This window comes from Zootoca vivipara, chromosome Z2 (assembly GCF_965207765.1).
Source record: "Zootoca vivipara chromosome Z2, rZooViv2.hap1.1, whole genome shotgun sequence".
Lineage (NCBI taxonomy): Eukaryota > Metazoa > Chordata > Lepidosauria > Squamata > Lacertidae > Zootoca > Zootoca vivipara.
This window is the reverse complement of record NC_142585.1, coordinates 27,275,564-27,291,570: the sequence shown is the minus strand read 5'-3', so window position 1 is coordinate 27,291,570 and position 16,007 is coordinate 27,275,564. Positions and strand designations below refer to the sequence as shown.

The 16,007-nt window shown below is 44.1% G+C and overlaps 1 protein-coding gene and 1 long non-coding RNA gene across 6 annotated transcripts in view; one reads left to right on the top strand and one right to left on the bottom strand.

Annotated features, from left to right (window-relative positions):
* ARHGEF9 (Cdc42 guanine nucleotide exchange factor 9) overlaps positions 1 to 16,007 on the bottom strand; it is a 338,518-nt gene that overhangs the window by 274,441 nt on the left and 48,070 nt on the right. For 2 of the 5 annotated variants that reach the window (XM_035113484.3, XM_035113485.3), the window contains exon 1: positions 1,648 to 2,282. The exons of the other annotated variants lie outside the window; for them this stretch is intronic. The gene's annotated coding sequence lies outside the window, so the exon portion shown is untranslated. Of the gene's footprint in view, positions 1 to 1,647; positions 2,283 to 16,007 lie in introns of those variants that run through there. 5 annotated transcript variants of the gene reach the window in all.
* On the top strand, positions 2,247 to 14,288 carry LOC148686599 (uncharacterized). The gene is made up of 3 exons (XR_015948673.1): positions 2,247 to 2,384; positions 4,441 to 4,547; positions 9,378 to 14,288. It is a non-coding gene; the product is annotated as an uncharacterized LOC148686599 (long non-coding RNA).

Sequence of the window (16,007 nt, the reverse complement as noted above, 5' to 3'; positions counted from 1 at the left end):
CACTTTGGATGTACCACAAGGCAATGCATTGATTATGCTGCAAAACAGACACTCTCTTTTAAAGATCAGTGCTAGGTGTGTTGGCCTGTTAGAAAAATTCTCAAGCCCTTATTATGTCAATACTTTTATTAGGCCAAGAAAAATGTCACCAAACCTTTGACTTCCATAGAACCCTTCATCAGGAGTGGATGTTTAAAAAGCTGGGATGGGGTGAGAGAAAGAGAAAAGGATGTTGATGTTAAATCAAGCCATCTAAGGTCTGCATCTGATAAGTTTTCAGATGGTGGGAGGGAGGAGCTAGCAGATATTCAAATAAGTTGCTTCCAGGTGCTTTTTAAAAAGAGAGAGCCAAAACTGCACACACACATTCCATCTGCGGCAGCTGCCCTTCTGTCCCTCTGCCCTTAAATGGGGGTGGGGGGCGGGTTGGAGATCTTCCCAGCTAGATAACATCATAACTTTAAGCACGTTTGCTAAAAAGTAAACAGGACTCACCAGCAAGTGTGTTTATAGGAGTTCAGTCTTCATAGCAAGTTTACTCAGAAGCACATCCCACTTATGGTCAATAGGACTTACTCAAAAATTATGGCACACATACACTCAAGGGTAGGGATTAATTGATCTCATTAGATCTACCTCCTAATCATTTGAAGGTTGGCTCAGAAGTCAATCCCACTGAGTTAAATGCTTGTGCTACCCCAGGGTGTACCGTATGTGTGAGCTCAGGTTTGCAACTTGACCCTATACATGTTTACTTGGATCCAATAGGGCTGGCTATAGCATAGATTAGAAGATAGGTGGGCCGGGGTGGGGAGGAGGTATTGGTTCTCTACCAGGACCTGATCTAAGGTGGTCACAACAACAGCAGTACCATCACTATAAAGAAGAAATAGGTCCTTAAATGCATATTATTGTTGTTGTTGTTGTTGTTGTTGTTAAGGTGGGTCATGCTGTGCCTGAAAAAAATGAGATTACTGAAAGCCTAATGAAATTTAAAGGATCTGACCTCTGCAGCCTACACAACCTCCAGGTCCTATACATGCTCAGCATAGCTGCCAAGTTATCCCTTTTTTTAAGGGATTTTCCCTTATGCTGAATAGGCTTCCTCGCGAGAAAAGGGAAAACTTGGCAGCTATGATGCTCAGGAGTCAGTTCCACCGCACCGACGGTTCCACCGCACTCAGTGGACCCGGGGCATAAGCCTGCTTGAGTTCTGTGGGACTGTCACTTCAGGGATCTTTAGCCAGAGAACTCTTTCTCCAGCCCTTATGAAATAAGCCCGTAGGGTTATATAGATACCGGTATATAGACAGCATTTGATCTATTGAAGCTTAGGGGAGCGGTGGATGGGGGGAGAGAAAGAGAGAAAATTAACTGTTCTTTTCAAAGTCTACAGGCAACCCACCCCTTCAGACGACCAAGAGAAAGCGAAGCCCTCCCGCTCCCTCCACGGCTCCAGTGGTGCCACCAGGGCAGGACTTCAGGGCAGACGTTAACGGCCCCCGGCTCCGACTCTGCAGAGGCCAAAAAGAGCTTGTCTGCCTCGCAGCATTTCGCATGATGGGGAACAATGCGCGTTGCCCCTCGCACCATACGTCTACGAAGTCTGGAGCTCGCAACGACTTGAAGTTCCCCGTGCGGTTTTACCTTGTCAAGTTTTGCGCGGCTCCTCCGCACGCGGTCCTGGCGCGGCCTGCCGAGGCTGGTGTCAAAGAAAGGCGCCAGCTGGTTCCTCATTCCAGAGGAGCAGGCTCTAGCGGCTTCCCCGCAGCTGCCGTCTGGTTTCGCCGCCGCCGCCTCGTAGCGGAGGGAATTTCCTCCGTTCCCAAAGCGCGGCCGTTCTCTCCCCGCCGCTGCAAAAAGGAATCCGAATACCAAGGGCAGTTTCCGCAACCCGAAAACCAACACAGACAGCTGTACACCCTTCCTCCTCCTCCTAGCTGAATCTACTTTTCACTGCTTTGCAAAACGTGCTTTAACTTTTTTTAAAAAAAAAGTACTATTATTTTTCTCCGCCTCCTTTTCCTTGCCGTTTTTTCCCAGGCCAAGCTGACGCGCAAAGTTGCGGGAGAATCAGAAACCGGAGAGAGAAAGAGGCTGCTCTGGGCTTGCGGAGACACGTCGAGCAAGAAGCGTGGAGCAATTGCAGCTGCCGCCGCTATCCGTAAAGATTCACACGAGTTGGGGGGGGGGCACATGCGTGTGAATTTGAGAACGCGGGAAGCCTTAATCTGTAAGGCTGGTTCCTCAGAGGCAGCCGGTTGTCCCGGGGCTCGCGTCGGAAAGCAAGGCAGTCTGGCCTCAGAACTGCTACTCGCTGGCTGTTGAGAAACTTCCCACCCCTTCTTCCTGCCACTGGGATCGCTTGGCAGGCTTCTTTTAAGGTATATCCCTACACTTATGACTTCTACCGTAGGAGCTCAAGGTGGCGCACATAGCTCTCCTGCTCTCCATGTTATCTTCATAACCTGTTAGGCTGTTTTGCCTGAGGGAAAATGCCTGGCCCAGTGTTACCCAATAAGCTTCATGGTTGAGTGGAGATTTGAACCCCAGTCTCCCAGGCCCTGGTCCGCACAATTTCCTTCCACCTTATTCAGCTTTCTGGAAATAAGCAGGGGGGGGGGAGAGGAAGAGGTCTGGCTCTTCTATGTAGAGTGAAGTAAGCAGGGGGGGGGGGCTTTCTGGCATCAGACACCTTGAGGGCAATCCTATAAACATCTACCATGTCTGCTCAGAAACCATTCCTGTCCAATCCCTGGCATGCATTAACTTCAAAGCAAGCCCTCTGAAACTTTTTTTAAATAATTTTTATTGGTTTTACAATTTCAAATTCAACAATTATTTTCCATCAAAAAAAGAAGACTGAGAAATACAAAATATCCAACATGGAATATAAGAACTAAAAAAATATTAAAAAATTAAAACATCTTTTCAAAGGTTCTCTTTAACCTCCTGACTTCCCTCCATTTCCTTTCCTGGTTCATTGAATATATTACATACCATTAGTTTTTATTGTTTCAGTTCAAATTTCCTTCCATAAACTTTATCTTATTTTAATTGCTTGCAAGTGTTTAGTCAAAGCATGCCAATGTTTCTACTTCTTTATATTATTTTTGTACATATACAATAAATGCCTGCCTCCCATTCTTCATAGCTGCCAAGTTATCCCTTTTTTAAGGGATTTTCCCTTATGCTGAATAGGCTTCCTCACGAGAAAAGGGAAAACTTGGCAGCTAAGCATTCTTTTTTAAATTTCTCAATGTCATTGTCTCTGAGCTTTTCTGTAAGTTTTGCCATTTCTGCATAGTCCATTTTCAATTGCCATTCTACTATTGTTGGTATATTATCTTCCTTCCACCCCTCTTAATGCTTAAAAGGGTTAGGGGGAAAGTTGTTGCACTACAACACCCATCATCCCTGATCATTGGACATGTGGGCTGGGTACTGATGGGAGTTGGAGTCCAGCAAAAGAAAGACCACCAAAGGTTATCTTCCCCTAATGTATAGAAACATAGGAGGCGGACTTGTACTGAATCAGATGCATTGGCCTGTCTGACTCAGAACTGTCAACACAGACTGAAAGCAGTTCTTCAGGGGTTTCATTCCCAGCCCTACCTGGAGATGCTAGGGAATGAACCTGGGACCATCTGCCTGCATGTTTTGTAGCTTTTGACAGAAAAGCACTGCAATTTGGCTGGTTTAAGCACATGCCAGATTCTCCATAAATCCACTCAGCTCACCCGCCAACTTGGTCCCCCAAGATTTGCCTATGCTATTATACATCATATTACACCTAGCCATAAATACTGGGGGTTGAATCCAGACAAACAAAGGTCCCATCAAAATCAATGAGGACAAGTTAATCATGACTTTACCTACTTACATACCACTGATTTCAGCAGGAACTAAGTTCAACTAACTCCACCAAGATCCAACCCTGTATTAATAACGGGTTAGAAATACAACTCCCTTTTTTTTTTTACAGTCTGTGGAAAATGATATGAGGAGGGTGTTCCCATATGATGCATCACCTGTACAAAGACTCATGGGGAAGAGCCATGACTCAGTGGCAGAGGACCTGTTTTGCATGCAGAAAGTTTCAGTTTCAGTCCTCAGCATCTGCAAATAGAGCGAGGAAAGTTCCTTGTCTGAAATCCCGGGGTTCCCAAAGTGGGTGGTACCACTTCCTGGGGGCAGTGGGATTACCTAAGGAGGCACTAAGAGGCAAGGGGTGGCAGGGGTGACTGAAGGTGCAAATGACTACCTTTGAAAAGCTGGTATCACTGGATCAAGTTCATCAATTTTGTTGAATTAAACTAAATATTTTTAACTGGATTTTGAATAAAACTGCAATTAATTGTTACTATTTTGAATGTTATTGTCTTAGTATCTTCCTTAGTGAGTTGTGCAAACTGCTATTTAGAACAATTTATCAAATAGGGGACACTGAAGATGAGTTTATGGAACCAAGAACACAATGCTCCGAAGAAGCTTGGGAACTTCTGGCTTAGACAACACCAAGCAAAATGGACCAGTGATCTGACTAAGTAAGTAAGGCAGTTTCCTGAACATTACATTAACTACACCATCCATCATTGAGTGTCTCTTTCTATTGTTTAGTGTCAGTTCCAGATTTTGTGGGTGGGTGGGAGAAGTTTGGGCAAGATCCGCTGTCTCTCTGTACCATAACACCACTCCCTTGGAGAGCACAACATATGTGGAAGATACATATGTGGAAGAAATGTATATTTTCATGTCATGATGAATTAAATATTGAGCTGTGTGATTTTTGGGTGGGTCTATATAGTTGATACAGTGCTGACCATCATTCAAGGAAATCATTGGTATATGAGGGATTGATTGTCTCTTCAATCAGAGTCAAAATCTTGCCCACAACTACTGGTACCACTTCCAAGACATGTCAAATCTTTATTTGATGCAGCAGTGGGGAACCAGTGGCCCTCCAGATATCATTGGATTCTAACTCCCATCAGACCCAGCCAGCATGGAAAGTAAGGGTGATGGGAACTGTAGCTCAGCAACAACTGAATGGTTACAGATTTACCACCATTGATTTAATGGTGCCTTCTCTTCCAGTTTGATACTAGCTGTGTTTTAGCAAGTATATATAACAATGTTATTAGGTTTGCCTCATTCCTGATATATTTACTATGGCTGTGCACAGCTTCTCCCCTCCCAGCTGCCCTGCCCTAGGTAACACCAGGACTACCTGCTCCTCATCAGATTCAGTCCCAATTAGTTTGGAGGTGGGGCTAATGTTTAATTAGGGTTTTAAAACTAAGGAGGGGAGAGTGAGGAGACATTACATCTTCTTTACCCCCACCAAGCAGATTTAGGGAGGGTGCACAGAGAGGGGGGAGTTCTGTTGCACAAGCACAAATCCTTGTATTTATAGAATATATTAGTTAATACAACTCTTATTATTATTATTATTATTATTATTATTATTATTATTATTATTATTTAAATCACTGAATTGGAGGAAACCTGGGTTTAAGCCACCCTCACCAGCATGTGTGATTTGAGCCTTCATCATTCTACAACAAAGAATTTTGCTGTATCTCAATTAGAGATGGGGGAGATGTTAGGTTTGGTTAGAATATCAGTACGAAGCTACCTATTTTGCGCTTTCTGAAACAAAATGTGAATCAAAATTCACACTTCTCCACCCAAATATTGTCTACAAAAATGTGTCTGTTAAGGTAATGTGTGCATATTACTTCATATATTAAGTAAACTAATATTGAAATGCATTGCATTATGGGAAAATGCTTGCAAAAATGTCTGTATCAGGGAAATTGTATGCAAAAATGTGAATATTATGATAAATGTGCACTAAAATGCTGTTGAATTTTCATTAGGACTTTCAAAATAAATAAATTATAAGCTGATGCAGGAATGTAGAGACCTGAATTTAAGACTGAAAAAATGAGGAACAAACAAACGAAAACGGACAGATTCATTTATCCCTAAACTGGTTTCACCCCCACACCTATTTCAAACCCATCAATGAATATCATTTCACAGCTCCTGCAGGCTGCTGATTTCATTGCATTTCCTCTTGACAAGTTGCCTCCTCACTTCGTCAAAAGCAGAACATGGTAATGCATCAGAGTAATCCAAACATCCTTTTTAAAGCCTCTATCAGGGCCTGCCTGACTTTGGTTCCTGAGAATTTGTATAGCTCACTTCCCACTGGTATTTTTTTTAATGAAAATTGCTCATTAATGCCAGTAGGGACTTTTGACAAGATGCTGATGAAGACTTTAAAGAAAAAAAATTACTCTCAGCTGGATACCATCCTATCAGAGGTGCCTAAGGAGGATAAAATTATCCTCCTGAGTGATTTTAATGCAAGAGTTGGGCGAGATTTCCATCTGTGGCCTGGGACTATTGGGAAAGAAGGAATTGGCAACAGCAACCAGAATGGAATCTTACTTTTGACTATACGTGCAGCGCATAACCTTTTGTTACCAACACATTCTTTCAACAAAATAAATAAATTTTAAACATCATGGAGGCACCCTTAGTCCAACCACTGGCACCTCTTAGACTATGTAATTGTCCGAGCTGAAGACTGCCATGATGTGCTCCTTACCAGAACTATGATGAGTGCTGACAACTACTGGACAGATCACTGATTAATACACTTCACAATGGCTATCAAGATTATACCTAAACACTGGCTTCAAGGAAGAAAACCAAGGCACAAAATGAACACTCAAGCCCTTTAATATCCTATTAAGTGGGATTGCTTAAGGACCATCTGCTTTCAGAGTTCCCTGATAACATCAAGGAACACTGGACCAAGCTAAAAGCACCCATTATTGCAGCCTATGAACAAACTGCTCACTGGAAGGACAGATCCTGAAGCTGAGGCTCCAATACTTTGGCCACCTCATGAGAAGAGAAGAATCCTTGGAAAAGACCTTGATGTTGGGAAAGATGGAGGGCACTAGAAGAGGACGACAGAGGACGAGATGGTTGGACAGTGTTCTCGAAGCTACGAACATGAGTTTGACCAAACTGTGGGAGGCAGTGGAAGACAGGAGTGCCTGGCGTGCTATGGTCCATGGGGTCACGAAGAGTCGGACACGACTAAATGACTAAACAACAACAACAATGCACAAACTATTGGATACCAAACCAAGAAACGCCAGGACTGGTTTGATGAGAATGACAGTGAGATTGAATGCATTATTGACAGGAAAGGGAAGACCTTTCAGATCTGGCCAAGAGAAAGAAAATGCGCTACTAAGAAAAAAACCTATACCAATGCTAAGGCTAAGGTTCAAAGAAGAACCAGAGAACTAAAAAACAACCACCACAACCACCACAACCACCACCACCACCTGGTGGATAAAAAAGTTCAAGAGATCCAGCACTTAGCTGGACACTCATGGTGCAAAGCGTTTATTTAAAGCCACAAAGGCAATCTATGGGCCAATAAATAATGGCATATGCCCCCTACGCTCAACAGACGGTACCACACTTCTAAAAGATAACGAAGCTATTGCAATGTACTGGAAAGAACATTACCAACATCTCCTTAATGGCAACTCCCCTGTAGCTGCTGAAGTCTTCTCACAAATTCCACATAAACAAATTAGAGATGACCTTGCAGTATCTCCAAATCTGGGAGAGTTGTGTACAGCTATTAACCAAATGAAGAATAATAAAGCCAGCTGACCTGATGCGATACCTGCTAAAGTCTTCAAAGTGGGTGGAATTGAACTCAAACAACAACTTCACAAGCTCATCAGAAAAAAAATTGGGGGAGAGAGGAGATCCCAGCAGACTTTAAGGATGCCAAAATTATCAATCTCTTTTAAAAAGGTGATAGAATGGATTGCGGAAACTATTGAGGCATCTCTTTATTAGCTGCGGCTGGCAAAATTCTTGTAAGGTATCAGGATGCTGTCAGCAGCTCCCGGTTGGTTGCCCAGGAAAGTATAAAGACAAAGGAAAGTTCCTTACAGTCTTTTTTTTATTTCATTCGTTATAGCGGCTATCCAGCCTCTTGGATAATGGCACTGTCCCAAGTGAACCTCCACCCCTTGTCTCTCCCACTTCCTCATTCTCATCATCTCTTCTACGGGTGCTGCTACGTGCCCTCTGTCATTTGAGCTCTTTGCTCTCCTACTTTTGAGGCTCGCCGGGTTCCGGGAGATGGAGGGTCTGGAATGCTTTCTAATAACAATGTGTCAGCCAGCTGCTCTGGCTTTCCCATAATTTCCCAACTTTTCCCCTCATCTGCCTCTGAGCTGCGACCTCCCTCAAAGCCCTGTTGTAAATCTATATTGTCTATGTCCTCCCTGGAGGGGTCAGGCTGGGGAGGCGGTCTCCACTATTCCTCCTCTGCCCAGTCCCTGACACAGGTATCTTAATAAACAGTCTCCTGAGACTTCCGGTCTGCCGCCATTGCTGACTGGTGGGAGAATCTCGAGCTCTGAGATTCTCTAGTGCTGTGAGGGAAGGGGGAGCCGTGAGAATGCTGCAGACCCCTGAAAGAGCTCCAGATTGAGCATTCTGGAGACGTAGGGAATCAGCTGCACCTTTCTCTGTCTCCTCCGCCCCCCGGTAAGCACTACTATAAGGGAGCTGAGAGTGAGCGGAGTAGAGACGTGGTGCCTTGAGTCAATCTGCTGCCCTCGCAACGTGAAGCTCTGAGCCGGCAGCCTGTGGAGCGGTGGATTTTTCCAGATTTAAAGGATTTGAAAACATTGGACACTGTGAGTAAAGGAAAAGGATTTTTTAAAAAATAATTGAAAAGATTTGGACACGGGAGGAAATTAAAAGTCAATCTCCCCCATTGAGCAAATTGAGACGCAGTTAACTTGCCCGAAGCCGGGAAGCTGACAGGAAGTTTTTAATCACCAAAAATCGGACTTAAAACTTTCCCCCTAAGGCAGGGTAAAGGGGAGAAAGGTTGAATTTCACAAAATCCCTGTAAAGGTTCTTTAATTTGGTCTGGGGAAAGTCCCCCTGGAAGCTGGAGTCGGGTCCCTGGAGGGATCAGCGAACCGTCATTATGACATCACAATAGGATGGAATTTGTTTACCTCTTTGAGACTGAAAGCTGTCAACATTGAAGGAGCATAAAATACAAGGTTGTGAATAAGAAGTTTGACAGCTGCTCTTTTCATGAATGGATATATGAGTTTTAAGATATGAAGAATTAAAAATAAGAGTTTGTAACCAGATCGGGCATAATTTCTGTTTCTGAAGTTTGGAAATATGAACTGCGCCATTTCCTGCTGTAATCTGTGCTGTTCCCTTGAAATTGGAGACGACCAGGATGTCAGTAGACACATCATCTGACTTTATTGACTTTTGGAATTGCTTTTGGATTTTAGGGATGAACTGCATCAGAATGTTATACAGATTAAAAAAATAAGACAGAACTGTGCGGAAAGTGAGAAAGGACTAATCTCAGCAAAGTATGAAGAGAAGCAAGATGAACAATCATCAGCCATGGACAATGTAATTGAATTCAAAGATGATGAAGAAGCTGCATGGAACATTGTTCCTTCAGTGAGAAGGGGGGGAACAGGACTCATGCTTGATTCAAAAAGCCTTCAAGGAAGAACCAGCATGGAACAATGCCCTCCCAGTGAGAGAGGGAGGACAGGATCCATGCTGGGGCCAGAACTTAAGTGGTATCAAAATTGAGACATGGCTGGAAAGTGGCTATGTAGTTGGATGGTATTGTGCAACAGCTAGGAAATTGGGGAGGCAGCAGGGGAAGAAGAAGGGAGAGTGGTGGATAGGTGGTGAAAGAGCAGGAGTGAGGTGAGGAGTAATAATGGATATTATTTTCTGACTGATCAAGATGGCCAGAAACTGGAACAACCTATTGGAACTGGCTGATTCATCTGGGGGACCCTGAGTCCAGGGGGGGGGCTGAATTAGATTTAAGTGTTTAAATGTTATTATGATAAAAGAAATAATATTTGAATGTATGGAAAATTTTGGGTATAAATTTGAGGCTAAGGGGAGAAATAGAGGATAGATGGATGTGGAAATAAATTTAGATTTGGATTAAGATAAATTACGGGTGAAAGATAGTCAATACATTGAAGAATAGAAATAGTTGTGAGATAATGAAAAAATGTGTTAAGAATGATTTAAGATAATAAATGAAAATTGCTTAATTTGGAGTTAAAAATGGACCCAGGGCATGGGGAATCAAGGAAGTCTACGATGTTAATTAAAATGTTAGATTTGATATGTTTTTCTTTTTTATGTTTTTATTCCTGTTTTTTATACTGTATTTTTTGTTGTTTTTGTGAATTTTTTGTGATTCGGAATGTTAGAAAATCAATAAATATTTGCAAATAAACAAACAAACCGTCTCCTAACAATTCCCAAAGCTACCCTTCCTGAATCCCAAAATGGTCTTAGACCTTCTAGGGCAGGCATGTCCAAAGTCTTTTGGGGGGGCCTAATCTGGCCTGCCAGTTGATTTAATCCGGCCCCCATGGCAGTATATATCGGGGGGGATCTCAACAACTTTGGGGTAAAATTGTAAAATAAGCCCAACAACTTTGGTTGACCCTCATGCATGTTCACTTCATCAAATCTGGCCTTCATTGAAAAAAGTTTGGGCACCCCTGTTAGGGGGACAGTGGACATGATTTTCACAGCTCGACAGCTTCAAGAAAAATGCAAAGAGAAAAACCAACCCTTTTATATGGCGTTTATTGACCTGTCTAAGGCCTTTGACACTGTAAATCATAATGCCCCATGGACTGTCCTTCTGAAAAGGCTGCCCAGTTAAATTTGTGAACATCATTTGGCTCTTCCATGATAATATGACAGCAACAATTGCTGATAACATTGGCTCTCAAAGTGAACCATTCACAGTGGAATCAGGTGTTAAAACAGGGTTGTGTTATCGCCCAAACTCTGTTCATTATTTTCATTGCCATGATTCTACACTTTGTTGAAAGGAAACTCCCCACTGGAGTAGAAACCATATATCAAACAGATGGAAAGCTCTTTAATCTGAGTAGGCTGAAAGCAAAGAGTAAGGTTACCATAACTTCTGTCATAGAGCTTCAGTATGCTGATGACAACGTAGCATGTGCACACTCAGAAGATGACCTCCAAACCATCCTAAATATCTTCGCAGAAGCTTACATAAAGCTTGGCCTATCATTCAACATCCAAAAAACCAAAGTGCTGCATGCACCAACAAGCAGAAAAGCAACCCCTCTGCAGCGCCACAAATTCAACTCAATTGTGTAACGTTGGAAAGTGTTGACACGGCCAGTTATCTTTCCACAAGGCCTGACATTGATGCCAAAATCCAGCATCGCCTGAGGTCTGTGCATGCAGCTTTCTCCCAAATGAAGTGCAGAGTGTTTGAGGACCGGCTCATTCACAGGGAAACCAAAATGCTTTTTTACAAACCTACTGTACTACCAACCTTACTGTATGCTTGTGAAACATGGACCACTTATAAATGCCATCTCCAACTCCTTGTAAGATTCCATCAACGGTGTCTCCGAAAAAAATTACATATCACTTAAGAAGATAGGCAAACTAATGCCAGTGTACTGGAAGAAGCAAAGTTCACCAGTGTCAAAGAGATGGTTCTTCAATATCAACTTCACTGGACTGGTCATGTTGTTCTGATGCCTGATTATCATCTTCCAAAGCAACTACTCTATTCTGAACTTAGAAATGGAAAGTGTAATGCTGGTGGTCAATAAAAGAAAGACTCTCTCTTTTCCTTTCCTATTTCTCCCTTATATAAATTTTTATAAAAATCCATTAAACATCTTTGTATATCCTCAATTTTTGTCCAGCATTTTTCTCCCTCTCTAACTTTTGTTATGATTTTTTCATTTTGCTTTTTCCTCAATTGCCAAGCTAGGAATTTCCCGGCCTTATTTCCAAATTCAAAATATCTTTGTCTATTCCATCTTAACTTTCTCTCCAATTCCTGGTCTACAACATTTTCCAATTCTTTTTGTAATATTTTAATTTGATTTGCCAATTTTCCCTTTTTTGGATTTCTCCCTAGCTCTTTTTCTTTTTCTTTGATTTTCTTTTTAATCTCCTCTATTTTTTCTTTTCTTTCTCTTTGTTTCCTTCCTTTTTGTTGTATATAAAGCCCTCTCAGGAATGCTTTACTGGTATCCCAGATTGTTGTTAATTTTGTCTCTTCCCTAATATTTATTTCAAAAAATTCTTTTAATGATAATTTTAATTTTTCTACAAAGGCCTCATCCCTTAAAACAGGGGTGTCAAACTCAAATTCATTGGGGGCCGCATCAGCAGTTTGGCCACCCTCAAAGGGCCGGTTGTGTCTGTAGGACTATGTGTCCACTCTTTATTATCATAAATTATTGTCACTGCATTCAATTATAACTGTTTTTTGTAATAATGTAAGCTCATTCCCGCCCCCACGTGGATCACATTCCTGCGTCGTGGCGCGTGTGTGGGAGGGGATGTAAACAAGGGAAATTTGAACAAAAGGTGGGGATCGACGGCTTCCGGGGGAGGGGCTCAACTAAACCTTCGGCAGGAAGGAGAAAGCCAATGCTGGGATTAAAAACCTGCAGATGGAAAGAGGGCTTCCCTCTCCCGCCCTGCGCACACCCAAACCCCGCTAGGCAGGATGCCACACGCTGCAACCCACCCCATGCTTTGGAGAGGGGCAGGAACATGCGGTGCAGCGCCAACTCCCTGCTTTGCTTTTGCATCCTCCCTCCTCAGCGCCAGAGTCCCTTCCCCTCTCACTGAGGGAGGGCAGCGGATTTCCCGAGGAGGAAGGCGGCGTCAGCCCCAGCGGATGTGCATCTTCGCCACAGAGCTGCTCTTCCCCCCACCCGCGCTGTTGTCGTCTTCGCCGCAGCCTCTCCCTACCGGGACTGCAGGCAGAGGAGGCTTGAAAACCTCCCCCCCCCCAAAAAAAATTTCCCCTCCCACCTCAAACCGCGAGGCGACTCCATCTGGAGCCCTACATCACGAGGGGCTGAGAGGAGGCGGCGGCAGAGCGGGAAGAGCAGGAACCCGTGCCGTCGTCGCCGCCTCCCTCCCGGAACTGAGAAGCCAAAGGGCGGCACGGGGTGGGGGGCAGAGCAAAAGCCAGGCACCCTCCCGAGTGTCTATGAGGAGAAAACGGGGGAAGAGGGAAGAGAAACTCGGCTCCATCAAGAGAGCGGCTGTTGCGCTTCGCCTACTTCCCCCTCAGGCTCACTCCGCGTCCCTTTCGCCCGCTCGCTCGCCCACCTCCCGGATGCAGCCGAGGAGAGGAAGGGAAGCGGCGGGCGGCGGCTCCCCAGTGCCGCCTCACTCGCTCTCAGAGACAACAGCAAAGCCCGCCAAAAAAAAAATCCAGCGCTGCTCCGTCCCAGCACCAACTTTGCCGGCGGCGCTTGTACGGCTTTCCTACCTCCTCGGCGGGCTTCCTCCTCCTCCTCCTGCATCTCACTTCCCCGTCTGGCCGCTGTGCCACCGCCTCCCTCAGCCTCATTCAAAATTGAAATTCCCTGGCCAAGGCCGTCAGCGCGGCTCCAGCGCCCCGGCCTCCGCCTGCAGCCCCGCCCCCGGTTTTGACCCTCGGCCAATCGCAGGCTCCAGAACTACTGTCAGCGGCTAATGTCGGCGGCGGCTACGCGGGCCACTTTGACACTTTGCCTTAAAATATCTTCATCCAGGGGCTTCCGGTTTGCTGCGAGCGCCGTCTGGCTGCGTTCGCCTCGAACTCCGAGGTAATCGGCGCCGCGAGGGGGGGAAAGCCGCGAAAAGCGTCGCGGCTGCCCGTAAGAGCCTCATATTGAGCTTTATGAGGACGAATGTGCTCAGCGGGGCCCGAATTCCGACTCCTCTACTGGCCGGCAAACTCGACAAGAGTCCCGGCAGAGTGGGGTGGTAGTCGAAGGGGCCATTTTGAGCGTCACTGTCACCCTCGCGGCAGCAAAGCTTCGTTGCCGGCGGTGGAGAGCAGCAGATTCTTCCAACGAAAAGAAATCGAACCGTGAGTAAAGGATTCAAAAAAATTTTTTTTAATTCATGGAATTGGACACGGAAGAGGTATAAAAAGGAAGCCGACCTCTTCCAGTTGAGAGACTGTGATACAGTAACCGATCCCCTGCCGCGAATGGGAACGAATTAAATAATTTATTAACAATTTGCTTAAAAGAAGTACCCCCAGGGAACCAGATCTAGCGAACCCTGAGTGAAGGAAGTGAAGGAAGTGTGAAAAAGAAGAAGAGGAATGTAATTAAAAAGAAATTAAAAGAAAGGACATTTGGACTGGGATACAAAGTGAACAATTAAAAAAAAAAGTGAGGTGATCGCAAGAGAATTAAAAGACAAAGCAACCAGTTTGGGCAACAAAATGGATTACAAAGTTATGGAATGAACCCTCCGCCATTTCCTGTAGTGCAACTGGTTGGTTTCCCACGGGACTAGAGCAGATAAGATGGCTTCGGACACAGCAGCTGCAAAAGACCAGCCTTGGCACAAGATATTTGCAGAGCTACATGACATCAGAAAGGGTTTGAACTTGTATACCACATTGCTGCGGGAATGCGCTCTGACACTGAACCAGGAGAAACAATCAAGAGAGGATAATGGAGAAAGCTGCACAGAAAGAGGTATGGACATGGAAATTATTAAATTGGACATGGAGGAAAAAAAGATAGTACAAATACTGGACATCTTTACGACAGACGGAGAACTGGCGCAACAGGAAGAGGAAGAAGAAGGATGGCAGAATGTTCCACAAGTGGGAGGTGTGGAACAGAAAAAGGACTGGATTCAAGAACTCCTCAAAGATGAACCAGAGTGGACTCTGGTCTTCCCAGTGAGAGGGGGAGGACAGGGCATGCTCTGGGAAGTTAGATGCAAAGACATAGGTGGGAGACAGCAGAAGAGGAGGGAAAGTGGTTGGTGGAAGCTGTGGGAAAGAGTGGGAGTGGGGTAAAAACTTATAAATGTTGTATGAGATGGATGAAATGGTTTGGCCCTATACTGGTTTGATATATGGATCTCGCTTAAGTTTCTGGAAAATCTGGATCTGGGAGAAGGGGGGGAATTATGTTATTACGGTTTAAAATAATATGTGATACAAGAATTAATGTTAGAACGAGGATTCGTTGTTAATAAAAATTATAGGCAGAGGGGGAAAGCTTTAGAGTATGAATAAAGGGGATTAGAATTATTTGGTTTGAAATATTAGATTAAAAGTGATTGTATTAATATTGGGAATAAGAGTGGAAAATAAGAAGAAAGGATTGAGAAAAGAATGTTTAAGATAAGTAAAAATACAATGAATACTGTCTAAATAATATTGTAACAGGAACCCAAAGGGGGGGAGGTCGGGGGAGTCCAAAAAGTGATGACTAAGATTTAAGTTAGAAATTGATGTTTTTAGTATTTTTGTATTTTGGTCTTTGTATTTTTGTTTTTGTATTTTGTATTTTTTTTGTTTTGTTTCTTTTTGGTGTGTATGTTTTTCTGTTTTGTAATTTTGGTATGAGTGAGTGTGTTTGAAAATCTTCAATAAATATACTTTTAAAAAAATTAAAATATCTTCATCCAATCTCTCAAGGTAAATCTTTAAAAATGTAGTATAAACACCGTCAACTGAGAAACACTGGCCTGCGAGCGCTCTAATCGGAAAACAGCCTTTACCAAAGGTGTCATGGAATCTGAAGACACTCAAACTCAGGATGAAAGGGAGAAATGTGCTAAGAGGAAGGCACATTTGGCAAACCCTCACCATGATCAACTCCCATTCGGAAACCTATGCCCCCACTGTGGAAGGACATGTAGATCCAGAATTGGTCTCCACAGTCACTTACGGACTCACTGTTAAAACCGTGTTCATGGATGTGAGGGTGATCTGGCTGCAACATCTGTCACCCCACTGATTGATTTGGCTGATCTGGCTGGCTAGGCGGGTGTCCCCTCCCTCCCTCACCGCTCCATGTGTGTCCCTCCCGAAGCTGCGCGCTCGGTGGAAGAGG